Source organism: Camarhynchus parvulus, chromosome 3 (assembly GCF_901933205.1).
Source record: "Camarhynchus parvulus chromosome 3, STF_HiC, whole genome shotgun sequence".
NCBI classification, from domain to species: domain Eukaryota; kingdom Metazoa; phylum Chordata; class Aves; order Passeriformes; family Thraupidae; genus Camarhynchus; species Camarhynchus parvulus.
In genome coordinates, this window is record NC_044573.1 from 23,254,139 (window position 1) to 23,266,152 (window position 12,014).

A 12,014-nucleotide genomic window follows, 5' to 3' on the forward strand; every position below is an offset into this window, starting at 1 on the left:
TTTGTGTGTACTCCCGTTCCTCATGACATTGAGGACACACTACACTTTAAGAAACAGTGTAATAAATTGCAGCAATCTAAGAACCTTCAGGACTGTGCCATCAGAAGTAATGGCCTAAGAGAGACAACATGTATTCTAAGAAACACAATTAATCAAAACCACAGTCAGAAAACCAAGTTCAATGTAGTCAGCTTTAACTTTCTGGGAGTGACAGTTTTCTTCTGCTGTGAAGGGTATTCTGGATGAAGCCACCTAAAAAGCCTTTGGAGCCAAACTGTTAAACAGAAGGTAATCAGCTAGTGAAGAATTCCCCAGAAACTCTCCGTCATTTCCCTCTCACTTGTTATTCTGCCTTTGGCTGGTCCCCAAAATAAGCCATGTTTCCTGAGATATAGCTCTCCATGGCTCCTGATGCTGTCTCTCCCTCTCTCCCCCCATGGATACTCTCCCCAGTGAGAGTATCACATGGATATCCTCTTTTGCATTTTTTATAGCATTTGAATCTCTAGCTGTAAAAGATTAAATTAAAAGACTATTTGACCTGCCTTTTGTGGTCAGTGCCACTCTAGCAAGCAATGCATCACTGGAGGAATGTCAACTCTGTGACCCATTACTCAAATGAGGCGCCAACTAGGAAGAGTGAGCTGAGAGATCCAAGAGTTTTAAATTTATTGTCATGATACAGTTAAAAATAAAAAACCCACCCCTCTTATAGTATGTGGAGTGGGAGGCAGAGGCAAAAAAGAGTAGGAAGTCTCTCAGGTCAATCAAAAGCTTTAAATAATGTGACTCTGGCAAGCAGGGCCTCTTTGCACATGAGATAGCTAATTCTGCTATTTTTATTTTCCTCCTGAAAAAGACAAAATGTTTTATATCCTCCCTTAGTGTAGCCTTTAGATTTCTGGGCAGATTTGCAGCATCAGATTGGATTTGGATGGATGAGGATATACCATTCACTCTGCTTTTGTGTGATAAATTGTTAGGAATAGGTTCTTCACCCAGAGGGTGTTTGGGCACTGGCACAGCTTATGCAGGAATGTGGTCATGGCACCAAGCCTGACAGAGCCCAGGAAGGGTTTGGACAATGCTCTCAGGCACATGGTGTGACTTCTGGGGTGTCCTGTGCAGGACCAGGAGTTGGACTCAAGGATTCTTGTGGATTGCTTTCCCACACAGAATATTCTGTGATTCTGTGGTTATGCTGAAGCAAGGAGGACCAGTTTGTGATTCAGCTGCTAACTTGCTGCAGTTTCTGTGGACAGATTGTTTAAGTTGGCCCTCATTTCAAGGCAAACAGTTGGGGCAGCACTAGCTTCAGAAGTTTAATTTGACTGTCCTGTACCTAGCACAGTGTGGCTGTTCTTTCTACTTCCATGCTCTTTTCAGCCTCAGCTCTTCCTCATGTCTTTCCTGCAGCCTCACTCTCCCTTGTGGTCTTTGTTCCTCTTTCATTCTTTCCATTTGGCTTTTCCATAAAGATTTCCCTTTTCTCTCCTTTTTAAAAATTGCATATCCTACTGACTCATCTCTCCTAGGTCAGTACTCCAGGTATTCATATCCTTGAAAAAAAAACTGGGAAAGAACTAAATTCATGGTGAACATGGACTCTGCTGTCTCACTTTAACCCCATTGCCCCACTCAGTCTGATACATCTTCATAAACTTCATACACCTGCAGAATGGGTATTTTTAAGTATTTCTCTTGCTGATGGTAAGTGAAATGGGTATTAAAAGGGCCCCAACACTGGCATGTGCTTCAGGATGCTGCTAGAAGATGGATAGGGATGAGGGGGGAGTAATAACTGTAAGCCAGGGCATAGCATTTCAAGTTTAAATGTAGAACCTGAAGCAGCTGGTTCTGATGAAGAAAGGCTGAAATATAACATTTGATGTAGTCAGGGAATAGATAGATCTGTTTGTGCCATTGACAATCCCCTTTTGTGGGGCATGAGGAAAAAAGTACAACTACAGGAGACTCAAAAATAAGGCAGAAAAAGAATGAGCAAAGGACAAGATTTAAGTCCATTTTCTGGCACATGACATGCAATATTATGGAATGTTCTAGCATGGAATAAATTCCAGAAACCCTCCAGGACTTTTAAAAAAAATATTAACGTGTTCAGAGCTGCTCTGTGCTACAATATTCTCTTTTAACTATGCAGAGTTTCACAGCTTCTGCAATGCCAAAGATTCTTTTTCATAAACTTTGTATTTGATCTTATGAAATTATAACAATGTATTATATCACATTAATACAGGATAATATAGCTACACAAGGCATTTATGAATTAGCTGATCAGACTTTTGAGGGACCCCAGCCCCATGGAATGGAGAAATATGCTGTCTGTGCCAAATTATGCCATAAATTGTACCCATAAGACTCTGCTGCTACCTGAAGCAGTTTTGATAGGATTTTGAGGGTAGGAGTGAGCTGAATTCAGACTATTGGTATAAATGTGTCCTTGTACATGTGTAAGTGTTCCCATCTCCTCTTGCTCATCAGTTCTCCTATGGCCCTTGCTTGGATCACAGTCCCAATGCAGCCATTGCTGGGCCATTCTCCTGAGCTGCCAAGAACTTCCCTGTGCTCACTTGGGATTTGCTTGTGTGGAGTTTCCTGTGAGGCTGAGGTTTTTGCTGCTTGGGAAAAAAAGAGCTCAATTCATTATGCTTGACTGGCATCTTGAAAACTTTGACTATGAGAGTACTATTCTACTAGTAATAATGATAATAGTAACGATAATATTATTGGTAGTACATTTTCTTATTACATTATAGTACTAAAATATGTTATTATATTTTTTATTATTACAATAATTTACATAGTTTCACTGCAGTGAAACCAATTGATATATAAATGTATATAAAGAGGGAAACACTTTTTAAAACCTAGTTTCATAGCTGCTGAAAATGGCTCATTTTTCCAGGCTCTGTTTTTCTGGAGGGATAATCCCCAGCACAGTAGTAAGCCAAGACACTGTAGACTGGAAACAAAAGTATATGACTCAAAAGAAAGGCTCTCATTCATGGCAGAATTACTGCAGCAGCTCACACTTCTGTGCTGGGACAAAGCAATCTCCAGAAGGGTGTGATCTTGGCTGAGAAGAAGCAGTTTAGGTCCAGTCCTCCCCCAGGTTTGGTTTGTGGTGTCTCAGGGGCTGACAGAAGGTCATTCCCTACGCAATAGCTCACCCTTCCCCGAGGAGCTGTGAAAAGCTGTGCAGGGATCACTCCCCCAGCCACAGCCATGGAAGAACAGGCTGTTCACTCACAGGCTCACTAGGGCAGAGCTCCCAAAGCAGCTGCCAATGCTCCTTGCTCTTTTGGCACCTAGAATCCATTTTTTTAGCAGTACCCTGTAGCAGGTATGAAATGTATCTGAGCATTGCAATTTATAATGCCACAGAAGGGGAAAAAACTCTTATAAGTGATGGCAAGTAGTGGAATTCTTAGCCTAAACCTTATCAAAATAATTGTCTTTGTGCGCTATATGTTGTGTGATTTATAGGCGGCTTCATGAGAGACCAAATGAAACCCTGAGGTGAATTTCACTCAAAAAGATCAAAAGTAAGATTAATGAACTAGAATTCTTTACCTATATCATTTATAGGATTCCACTGGACAGAGAGGTCCCTTTTGATCCTAGGAGTTTGACCTATATATTTATATTTTAATTCTCTATTTTTTACATATTTTGTATAATGCAACTTGCATATTTATGTGCAATTACTAATATGATTTATTACAGTGCCCCCCAAACATGACCAGTGCTTTAGGTACAGTTCCACTTACACATAGTTCTCTGTTTCAGAGAGTTTAGTAGCTGGAAACTTAAGTTTGGAAATGTCTGCACTCAGGTATGGCTCTCCTCACTTTATGTGCAGGAGTGTTTGCAGGGTTGGGCGCTGTGCAAACAGCTGGAGTATGGATATTGCAGTCCTGAAAATCACAACTCTCAGACTTATTTCAAGACCACTTTTGTTACCATTTTGGAATCAAAAATCAATAGATTTAATACTCTTCAAATTGAACTTTGCTTGGAGATTACTCAGGGATGTAAAACCTGGGGGGGGGTTCTCTGGGAATATTTAAATTTTTCTTCTCCAAAAAGCCATATCAAAATGCAGTAGTATGAAGGGGACCTGAAATCCCTTGTGAAAGAAATTACTTTGGCAGAAGTGTGCTGGAATACGGCCATACATATTTCTGTGGGGAGCCTTGTCTATGGAGGTTGTGGCAGGAGTGAGCATGGATTGACAAGAAATTCCCATTAGTTCTTTTGTCACTATGTCTGGGGCAAAACGGGTGCTTCTCCAGTCCTGAGGTAATTTTGGGGTCAATCATCTCCAGTTTATCTTCCTCAGAGTGTGATGTGGCTCCACAAAATGCAGCACCAAGAGCCACGTGCCATTTTTCACAGGAAACCCCCTTTGTTCCCCACCCAGAGAGCTGAGACATGCTGTGTGCTGTCCACAGAGGCCACCCATCCCCTCACTGCCCAACACCGGGTCAGTCCTCTCCAAGAGTGCCAGTAGACCAAAGCTGCTGCTCCTGTGCCCCATAATTGCTCTCCAGAAATGCTTTTTGGACAGGCCTAATGGGTTTTTGAGGAGGAGGGCACAGCTGGTCCCCCAGGCATCTGGTGATTGCAGGGGCACCCCGTCCCGCCCTGCCCACCCTCGCTGGGCCTTTCCAAACGTTCCTTTTTCCCCAGTGCTAACCCAAATAAACACAAGTATCCATAATGATGATGAATGCCCACCAAAGGCTAAAATAATGTGCAAGTTTCTAATTTGTTTTTAAATATAGCGATTTTATTTGTGAGGTTTTTTGTGCAAGCCTCTCAAACACCATTAAACTCATACTCAAATATTTACAATGTGTTTATACTTACCGTGTTCACCTCTGAACAAATTGTTTGACCTTATTTGCAAATGTGTTACAAGAGCCTCCAATGACAGATGATCTTTCATAGGAAATCACAACATGTAAGTGAAATTGAAGCTATGCTGCTGCCCTGTGCAGTATATCAAAGCGCTCTGATCTCCCCAAAACATAAATTTGCTGTGCAGCCACCCTGGCAGAGCCTGGGTGGGGATGGAGGAGGGTCCTCCTGTAACCTCTGGTGCACAGACCCACACTTCAGGGGTCAGTTTACGCCATGCGAGATGAGGGCATTTGACGTCCAAAACCTGTGGGGCTGATGCTACCCAGTCACTCAAATCACATAATTAATGTGCTTCTGGGTTCCAATAATAAACAATTCTGATGCCTACTCGCTACAGCCAAACTTCCCGGCCTAAATAAACAACTTTTGCCTTAAAAATGGCTCTTATCCAAAATGAAGTTTTCCATTGATCAACCAATCCTGCTGTGAGTTTGTGCTTTCGTGATTGGGGGGGGGACAGCAACTGCTTTAGTTTGCCACTGATTATGTTAAGATTGAGAGGACTTATTAAAGAACTATTTATGTTTCTGTACGTATAAATTTTATGCTGATGCTTGCTCACATTATCTCCAGACACAGTAGTCACACTTAAACCATGTCATTTCAGTTAACTAAATATTATCCTACTCATAGAACTAATGGAAGTTATGGAAAACATGAAGTAAGAATTAAAGGAAAATTAGGATAATTCAAATTATATCCTATTATAACTGAATGGCTAAAAAACAGTCATCAAAGAGCAAAAGGGAGCATACTGACCATTGTGTGTCTTACCCCCCTAAGGAATTTGAAAGAACAATAGCAAAGCTTTCCCCTTTGCCAATAAAATGGTTTTTTTTCAGACTCTTCTTTTTTGCTCAACAGCTCTTAATAAGAGGGTTGCACTGCAGGGAAGTGTCTTCTTCCTCAGGTGACACTGAGGCAGCTTATTGGGTGAGAAAAACTGAGAAGAGATCCTCCTAACCCCGTGACCCAAGGCAGCCCTTCCACCCACAGATTTTATGTTGAGCTGTTTCTGTGGATATCACTGAAGCTGCTGTAAGTCAGCAATCCTGATTTACAATATCTGTGTCCAATAAAAGAATCAGGGCAATTACAGTTCTTCAAACAGGAGCCTAAGCAATGTCTGTTCCCAGTTTAGACACAGTCTAGATATCATTGCTCAGCCATCCTGAGGCCTTTCTGGAAGCACAATATTTCATAGTCATGTAATCGCCGGCCCTGTGCTGACATGACCGATAAGAAAGTCAATTGGTGTCAGCTGTAGTGGTGATTTTGTGATGGGAACATCTGTCCTTTTTATTCCTGATGAGACTTAGTCTTGGTCACTGTTAATTGGGCGAGGATGAAAGCTCCAGATCCTGTTACAAGTCCTTTGAGTAAACTAGTTACTCATGATTTTTTCACATAGTTTATCTCCTTTGATTTGTAAAATTGTTTCCACTTGATGCTTTGGGCCCAGGTGCCTTTTAAGTAATAATAAAACTTTGCAGCAAGCCCCTGACAAATTCAAGTGTTCATTTCTACCTATCCTGGTAGTTTAGATGATGCTGTATCTGCCTCAGCCCTTCACGGTCCTTTAGTTTTTCATGTCTGTTAATTAATCATTCTGACACAGATTTCTGCCACGCCAAAAAATGTTGTAAATATCCTATATATAGATCTCAACTAGGACTAGCAACTAGGGATTTCTGCTTTGTTCTTTTATCGCACATATGTTTCACTTTGATGTAAACATTGTTTCAAAAACAGTAAAAAGAACTTTTTCATGCTATGCATAGATTATTCCATAAACATATGCATCCTGTCAGACACAGTAATAATTAGAAATAGCTGTAGTTTCATTGCTAACTCCATATTACTTCAAACTGCTTAGATTTTTAAAAAGTAAAAATAGGATGCACATCTTTGGTTCTGGGTAGAAACTGTTTAAATTTCAATTCCTTTCCCTGTCACTAGGACTCATTTAATATTTCTAAGAAAAAGCTTAATAAACTCACTACAATTTTATAATTTTGTAACAGTAAAATTTCACATACAAAATTCTTCTGGACGGAGGAGTTGAAGTTGTTTTAAGCATGAAACCCAGAAATGTTCTTACAACATAATTGATTTTTTTGTTGTTCCTGAATATCTTTTACTATACAGACAAACTCATGACATATATAAAATTCTGTGGTACCATACAGTTCCAGTCAAAGAAAAATTTACCAATAAAAAAAATGAAATTAAAAACCTTTTAGAGAGAGGGTGCATTTAAATGAGTCTTATATCCCATGCTGATAGCTGTGGGGATAAAAAGATTGGAGAGCTCTTATTTTATTTATAAAAATAAAAAATACATTTATTTTTAATTAAACATCACTCAAGCTGTGCTAGATGGTCTCTTGATAACAAAGGCAGTGTTTAAAGGTGTTATTTACTCTTACACCTGTTCATGAATTGAACTTGACTCATCTTTCTACCTTAGCTAGTAAGTGCAGCAAGGGGACTAATCATGAAGGAAAAAAGTGAGGTTTATTTAAACCTGGCTGTCACAGGCAGCAGCAGATTAATCTTCATCATATTTAGTCCCATCAGATGGGACTCAAAACTCAGTGAACTCAACAGAAACATCCATGATGCATGCAAGCTGGATTGTGCATTTGTACAGTCTGGTGCTAAAGTTCAGTCTGGCTGCAGGGAAATCCTCTTGGGCACCTTGAGACCTGTGCCAGAGGCTGCAGTGCCACATTGCACTTGTCACTTGTGGCTGCCCGGCTCAGGGAAGGGCAGTGCCCCAGCAGGAAGCCAGGCAGCGCTGAGCTCCTGGCCCTGGGCTGGCTCCAGGCGGAGGCTCCGAGGTGCTGTCAATGGCCAATTGTGCCGGCCGGCTCCGCATCCTCCACTTCCAGCCCCCTGCTTCCCCCCACCTCTTCCACAAACAAGCTTTTCAGGAAAATTCTGCTTTGCAAGGAGTGGTGCCAAGTGACATGCTTAGCGAACTGTGTTACCCTGGATAATTAAGAAGAGCTAAACCCCGGGTTTGTTACAACAGTTTTACTACAGAGCTATTACTGTGTAAGTATCAACAAAGTCATTGCCCACCGATCATACTCCAACTTTTATTTTTGAAATACATTAAATGAACTATTGCTAATGCTAATGTCTCCGAAGATTAATTAAGAGTGTTGGAGAGGAAATTTTTTAAAGTACAGATCAAGAAGTAACATTTTCCACCATATGTTTCTAATGTAACTCTAGGAAACTGAGTGTCACATCATCTAAAAATTAGATTTGGCTCAGTGGGAATTTCCACTACAATTTTATTTTCTCCAAAATTATACCTGTTATTAAAGAACACACAACAAAATAAGGGTTTTTTTGACAGCAATGCAGCTACAGTTTTCATTAGATAGATAGCAGATAATCTGACTTTTATGAATCTTGCAGTGTGCCTTTGACTTTGGCATATTTGAGATAACATCACATCCATCACAAAGAGCCTGGCAGAGATGCTTTCCCCTTAATTCTTCCTTGACAAACACAAGATCTGATCTACTTCCTCTTTTCCCCTCTGAGGCTGAGGAAATTCTTTTTGTTCAATCTTTTTTATCTTTCAAGTAAAAAAAAAAATATTTCTGCTATTGGGTATGCACTGACGTTTCCCCGAATCAGCATTTTGTGCTAGGTAAAATTAAATATTGTTAAAAGGAATAGTGATCCCAGGATTCCTTCTGCTGTTTAGCCCTCCACTGCAAGTGGTGGCAAGCCTGAAAGGGCAAACTGGAGTTTTCCCAGCTTGCTAAGTTGAGTCCCCTGATCTCCTGTGTCTGAGGCAGCAGGATAAAGAGTACTCCACCTCTCCAAACTCTTGTGCTTTTATGTCCAAGTGGAGCTGTGATTCAAATACAAACATGCAACGGGACCCCAAAATTTAACTAAGTATCTTAATAGATAAGTGGATAAACCCCTGATTACATGTTGCTCATGGCCCATTGTTCATTGTTCAGAAATAAATGGCTCTAGCAGTCCTTCAGCAGTAATGATATCAGCAATACTTATCAGAAGCAGACTGATGCCTTTGTACAAACGGCACTGATAAAGGACTTGCAGAGCAGAGAACAATCCAAACAAGTGGAACGAACAAAGAAGTGCATGGCTTATCTTTTGTGGCATTTTCCATGGCTTCAGAGTATCTGACAGTGGAGCCAATGGGAATATATATTTTCCATGATAACAGTTACAGATGTGGCTTGCACTTTCGATGTCTGTGCTGGAGCACGCTCAGTCTCCTGCCTGCTGATGCAGGGCAGGGCAGCTCTGGCACATGGGATCAGCCACCACTTCAGCTATCCTGGCCTCAGAGTGACAGGTGATTTAAGGTGCTCTCTTAGGATGGTTGTTTTCCACAGCTGCACCTATTTGTCTCCAGATAAATATATACTTTTTTTTTTTTGTTAATAGTCACCACAGTTCTCAGTCCCAAAATAGGAGCCATAGCAGAAATCCCCAGGATCACCATTTGTCACAATTTCATTTGCTAGACCATTGTTTTGCTTCAATCAAACCATGCTGTGCATTTTCTGCAAGGAAATATTAGACTTTATTTTAATCTTCATTTTTTTGTGATGGCCCTCATATTATGGGCATCAATATCCCTCTGCCTGCCTTTCCATCACCAGTTTGTAAAGACAGACTCAGGACTAGACCATATATTCCTGATACCTTAAATAATCCCACCTAGTTTTCTTTGTTTACAACAAAAACATTGAGATCACTGGGCATGATTCTTACTTCAGTTACACTGCCTTAAAACAGTGGAGCTTCTATCTTTTCTTGTTTATCAAAACCTATTCTTGCTCTTTCTCCTTCTACCTTTGCTGCCTTTTTTCCCAACCTCTTTTTGTCACTGTAAGTTCTTTGCTATGGTCATTAACACCATATTTGAACATGTGATGGCTTGCTTTTTCTGCCTTCAAAATAACTGAATCAAATTTATACTGTCAATTTTACACTGTAAATGCTCCCTGAATTTAAGTTGGCACCAGCTCCAGAAGGTGCAAATGTTTCTGAATGTTACATTATGGTAAAGCAGTTTCAGAAGTGCAAAGACAGCGGAGTGAAAAGCCGAGCAGCATTCTATAAGAGAGCCTGGACTGAAAATGTAATGATTCTTTACTCTTAGCTGTAATCTTTATAACAAGACACCAAAGAAAATGCAGCACAAGGAACAGCCTTCCAGTGTTCATTGGGTGGCCACTTGTGGGAGTAGACTGGGAATGTCTCAAGTTTTCCTCTCCAAAAGCCGTATCAAAATGCAGTGGTATGAAGGGGACCTGAAACCCCTGGTGAAAGAAATTGCTTTGGCAGGAGTGTGCTGGAATATGGCCATACATGTTTCCTTCCACACCTGGGGAGCCTTCTGTGTGGAGCTTGTGGCAGGACTGAGGATGTTAAGGCCGGAGTCGAGTGGAAAGCTCTGACAGAGCCTGGGTGTGACCTCTCCATGGCTGATCTGTTCATCCCCAGCCTGGACTGGTACCGGGGGTTGTCTTGCCCCAGGTGCAGCACCTGGCACTTGGCTTTGTTGAGCACCATGAGCTTCCCATGGTGCCACTTATCAGGATTGTCCCAGTCCCTCTGGGTGACATCCTGGTTCTCAAACTTGTCAGCTGCACTCCATGAAAATGGGGAGCCTTATTGCTGCCTGTGACTGTGTGAACTATGACTTCTATCTCCTGTTTGACTTCATACAATGTGTTGCTATCTTTTACATTTGGATCAGGAATTTAAAGTGCAGTTAATAGATATGGAGGTAGATGGAGGGTATCTCTGGTTGGTCTTCCAGGTATGGCTCTCACGTTGCTGAAAGGAATGGGCTGTGGAAACTTCATCCCTTTTGCTTTTTCAGGTGGGTCTTAACTTTTCCAAGCAGCTGTCTGCAATATGTGTGGCCCCATATCTCATGAGAGGCATTTTTGATACCCTCTGAAGTTAAGGTTTCAAAAAATGTTATTGAAAAAACGTCCCTCCTAAGAATATTTTTTCTTCGAATAGTTATAAAAAGGGAAACCCGTGCCCTGAGTTTGAAATCCACATGTTACTTTCCATGTGGTTCACACATGTGTAACATAGGCATGTTTTTATGAATTGTTTGTATATTCCTCAGCCAGACTCCTGTGTTTAAACAAATGTGGAAACAACACAATACAGCTGTATAAGGAATTTTTTTGTTCATAAGTAGGATCTATAGATTTTTAAAGCTACACTTCCAGCAATAAAGAAATTGTCCTTATTACTGGAATGTACTTCATATCTTGATAAAACATTTAATTCTTTTGGTTTGGAAAAAAAAGACCTATGAACTTTATAATGATGCCAACTTAGCATTGCAAGGGTTAGTAGTAGTCAGGGATGAAGGTGCTATTCATTACTAAGATATCAAAACAGGCCTGTCTGCTTGGCAAGAAGGTTAGTTCTGATGTTGTTTCCAAAATTATTAACATCTTATTAAATGAACTGTTTCAGCATTTGGGATAGTTGAACACCAAAAAAAGTCTGAAAAATGAAATACAAAATAAATGGCCTTTATTGGCAGTTCCATTCAAACTGTTTTTCTATCTTTCCCTTTTCTTTTAGACCATGAAAGGAATAGCTTTGGATGGCTGCAAAAGCATATGAGAAAAAGGCCTCACTTCTTGTACTGGATGATGTAAAATATTGCTTCCTGAGTTACTGTACTCTGAATCATCCAAGAAGCAAATACCAAAAATCTGAACACATAACTGCTTGCCAAAATAAAGTGCTGAATTTGGACAGTGTGAATTTCAGGTGTCAGATGTAAGATGGTCTACAAGATAAATGGTCTACTCTCTGCTCCACTAGTAATTTGATGAAAAGACAAGTTCACATTCTATATTGCCAATACAAAGAAAATTAACTGCCTTTTACTGGCACATCATTCAGTCTTATTGCTGCCTCTCAGGCACAATGAAAAATGGTGTCTGCTCCCACTATGACTGCTTGGAAAAGAGTAATTTCTAATCCTCTCAAAGGGGTGCCACACTCTACCTTCCCTACAGTGC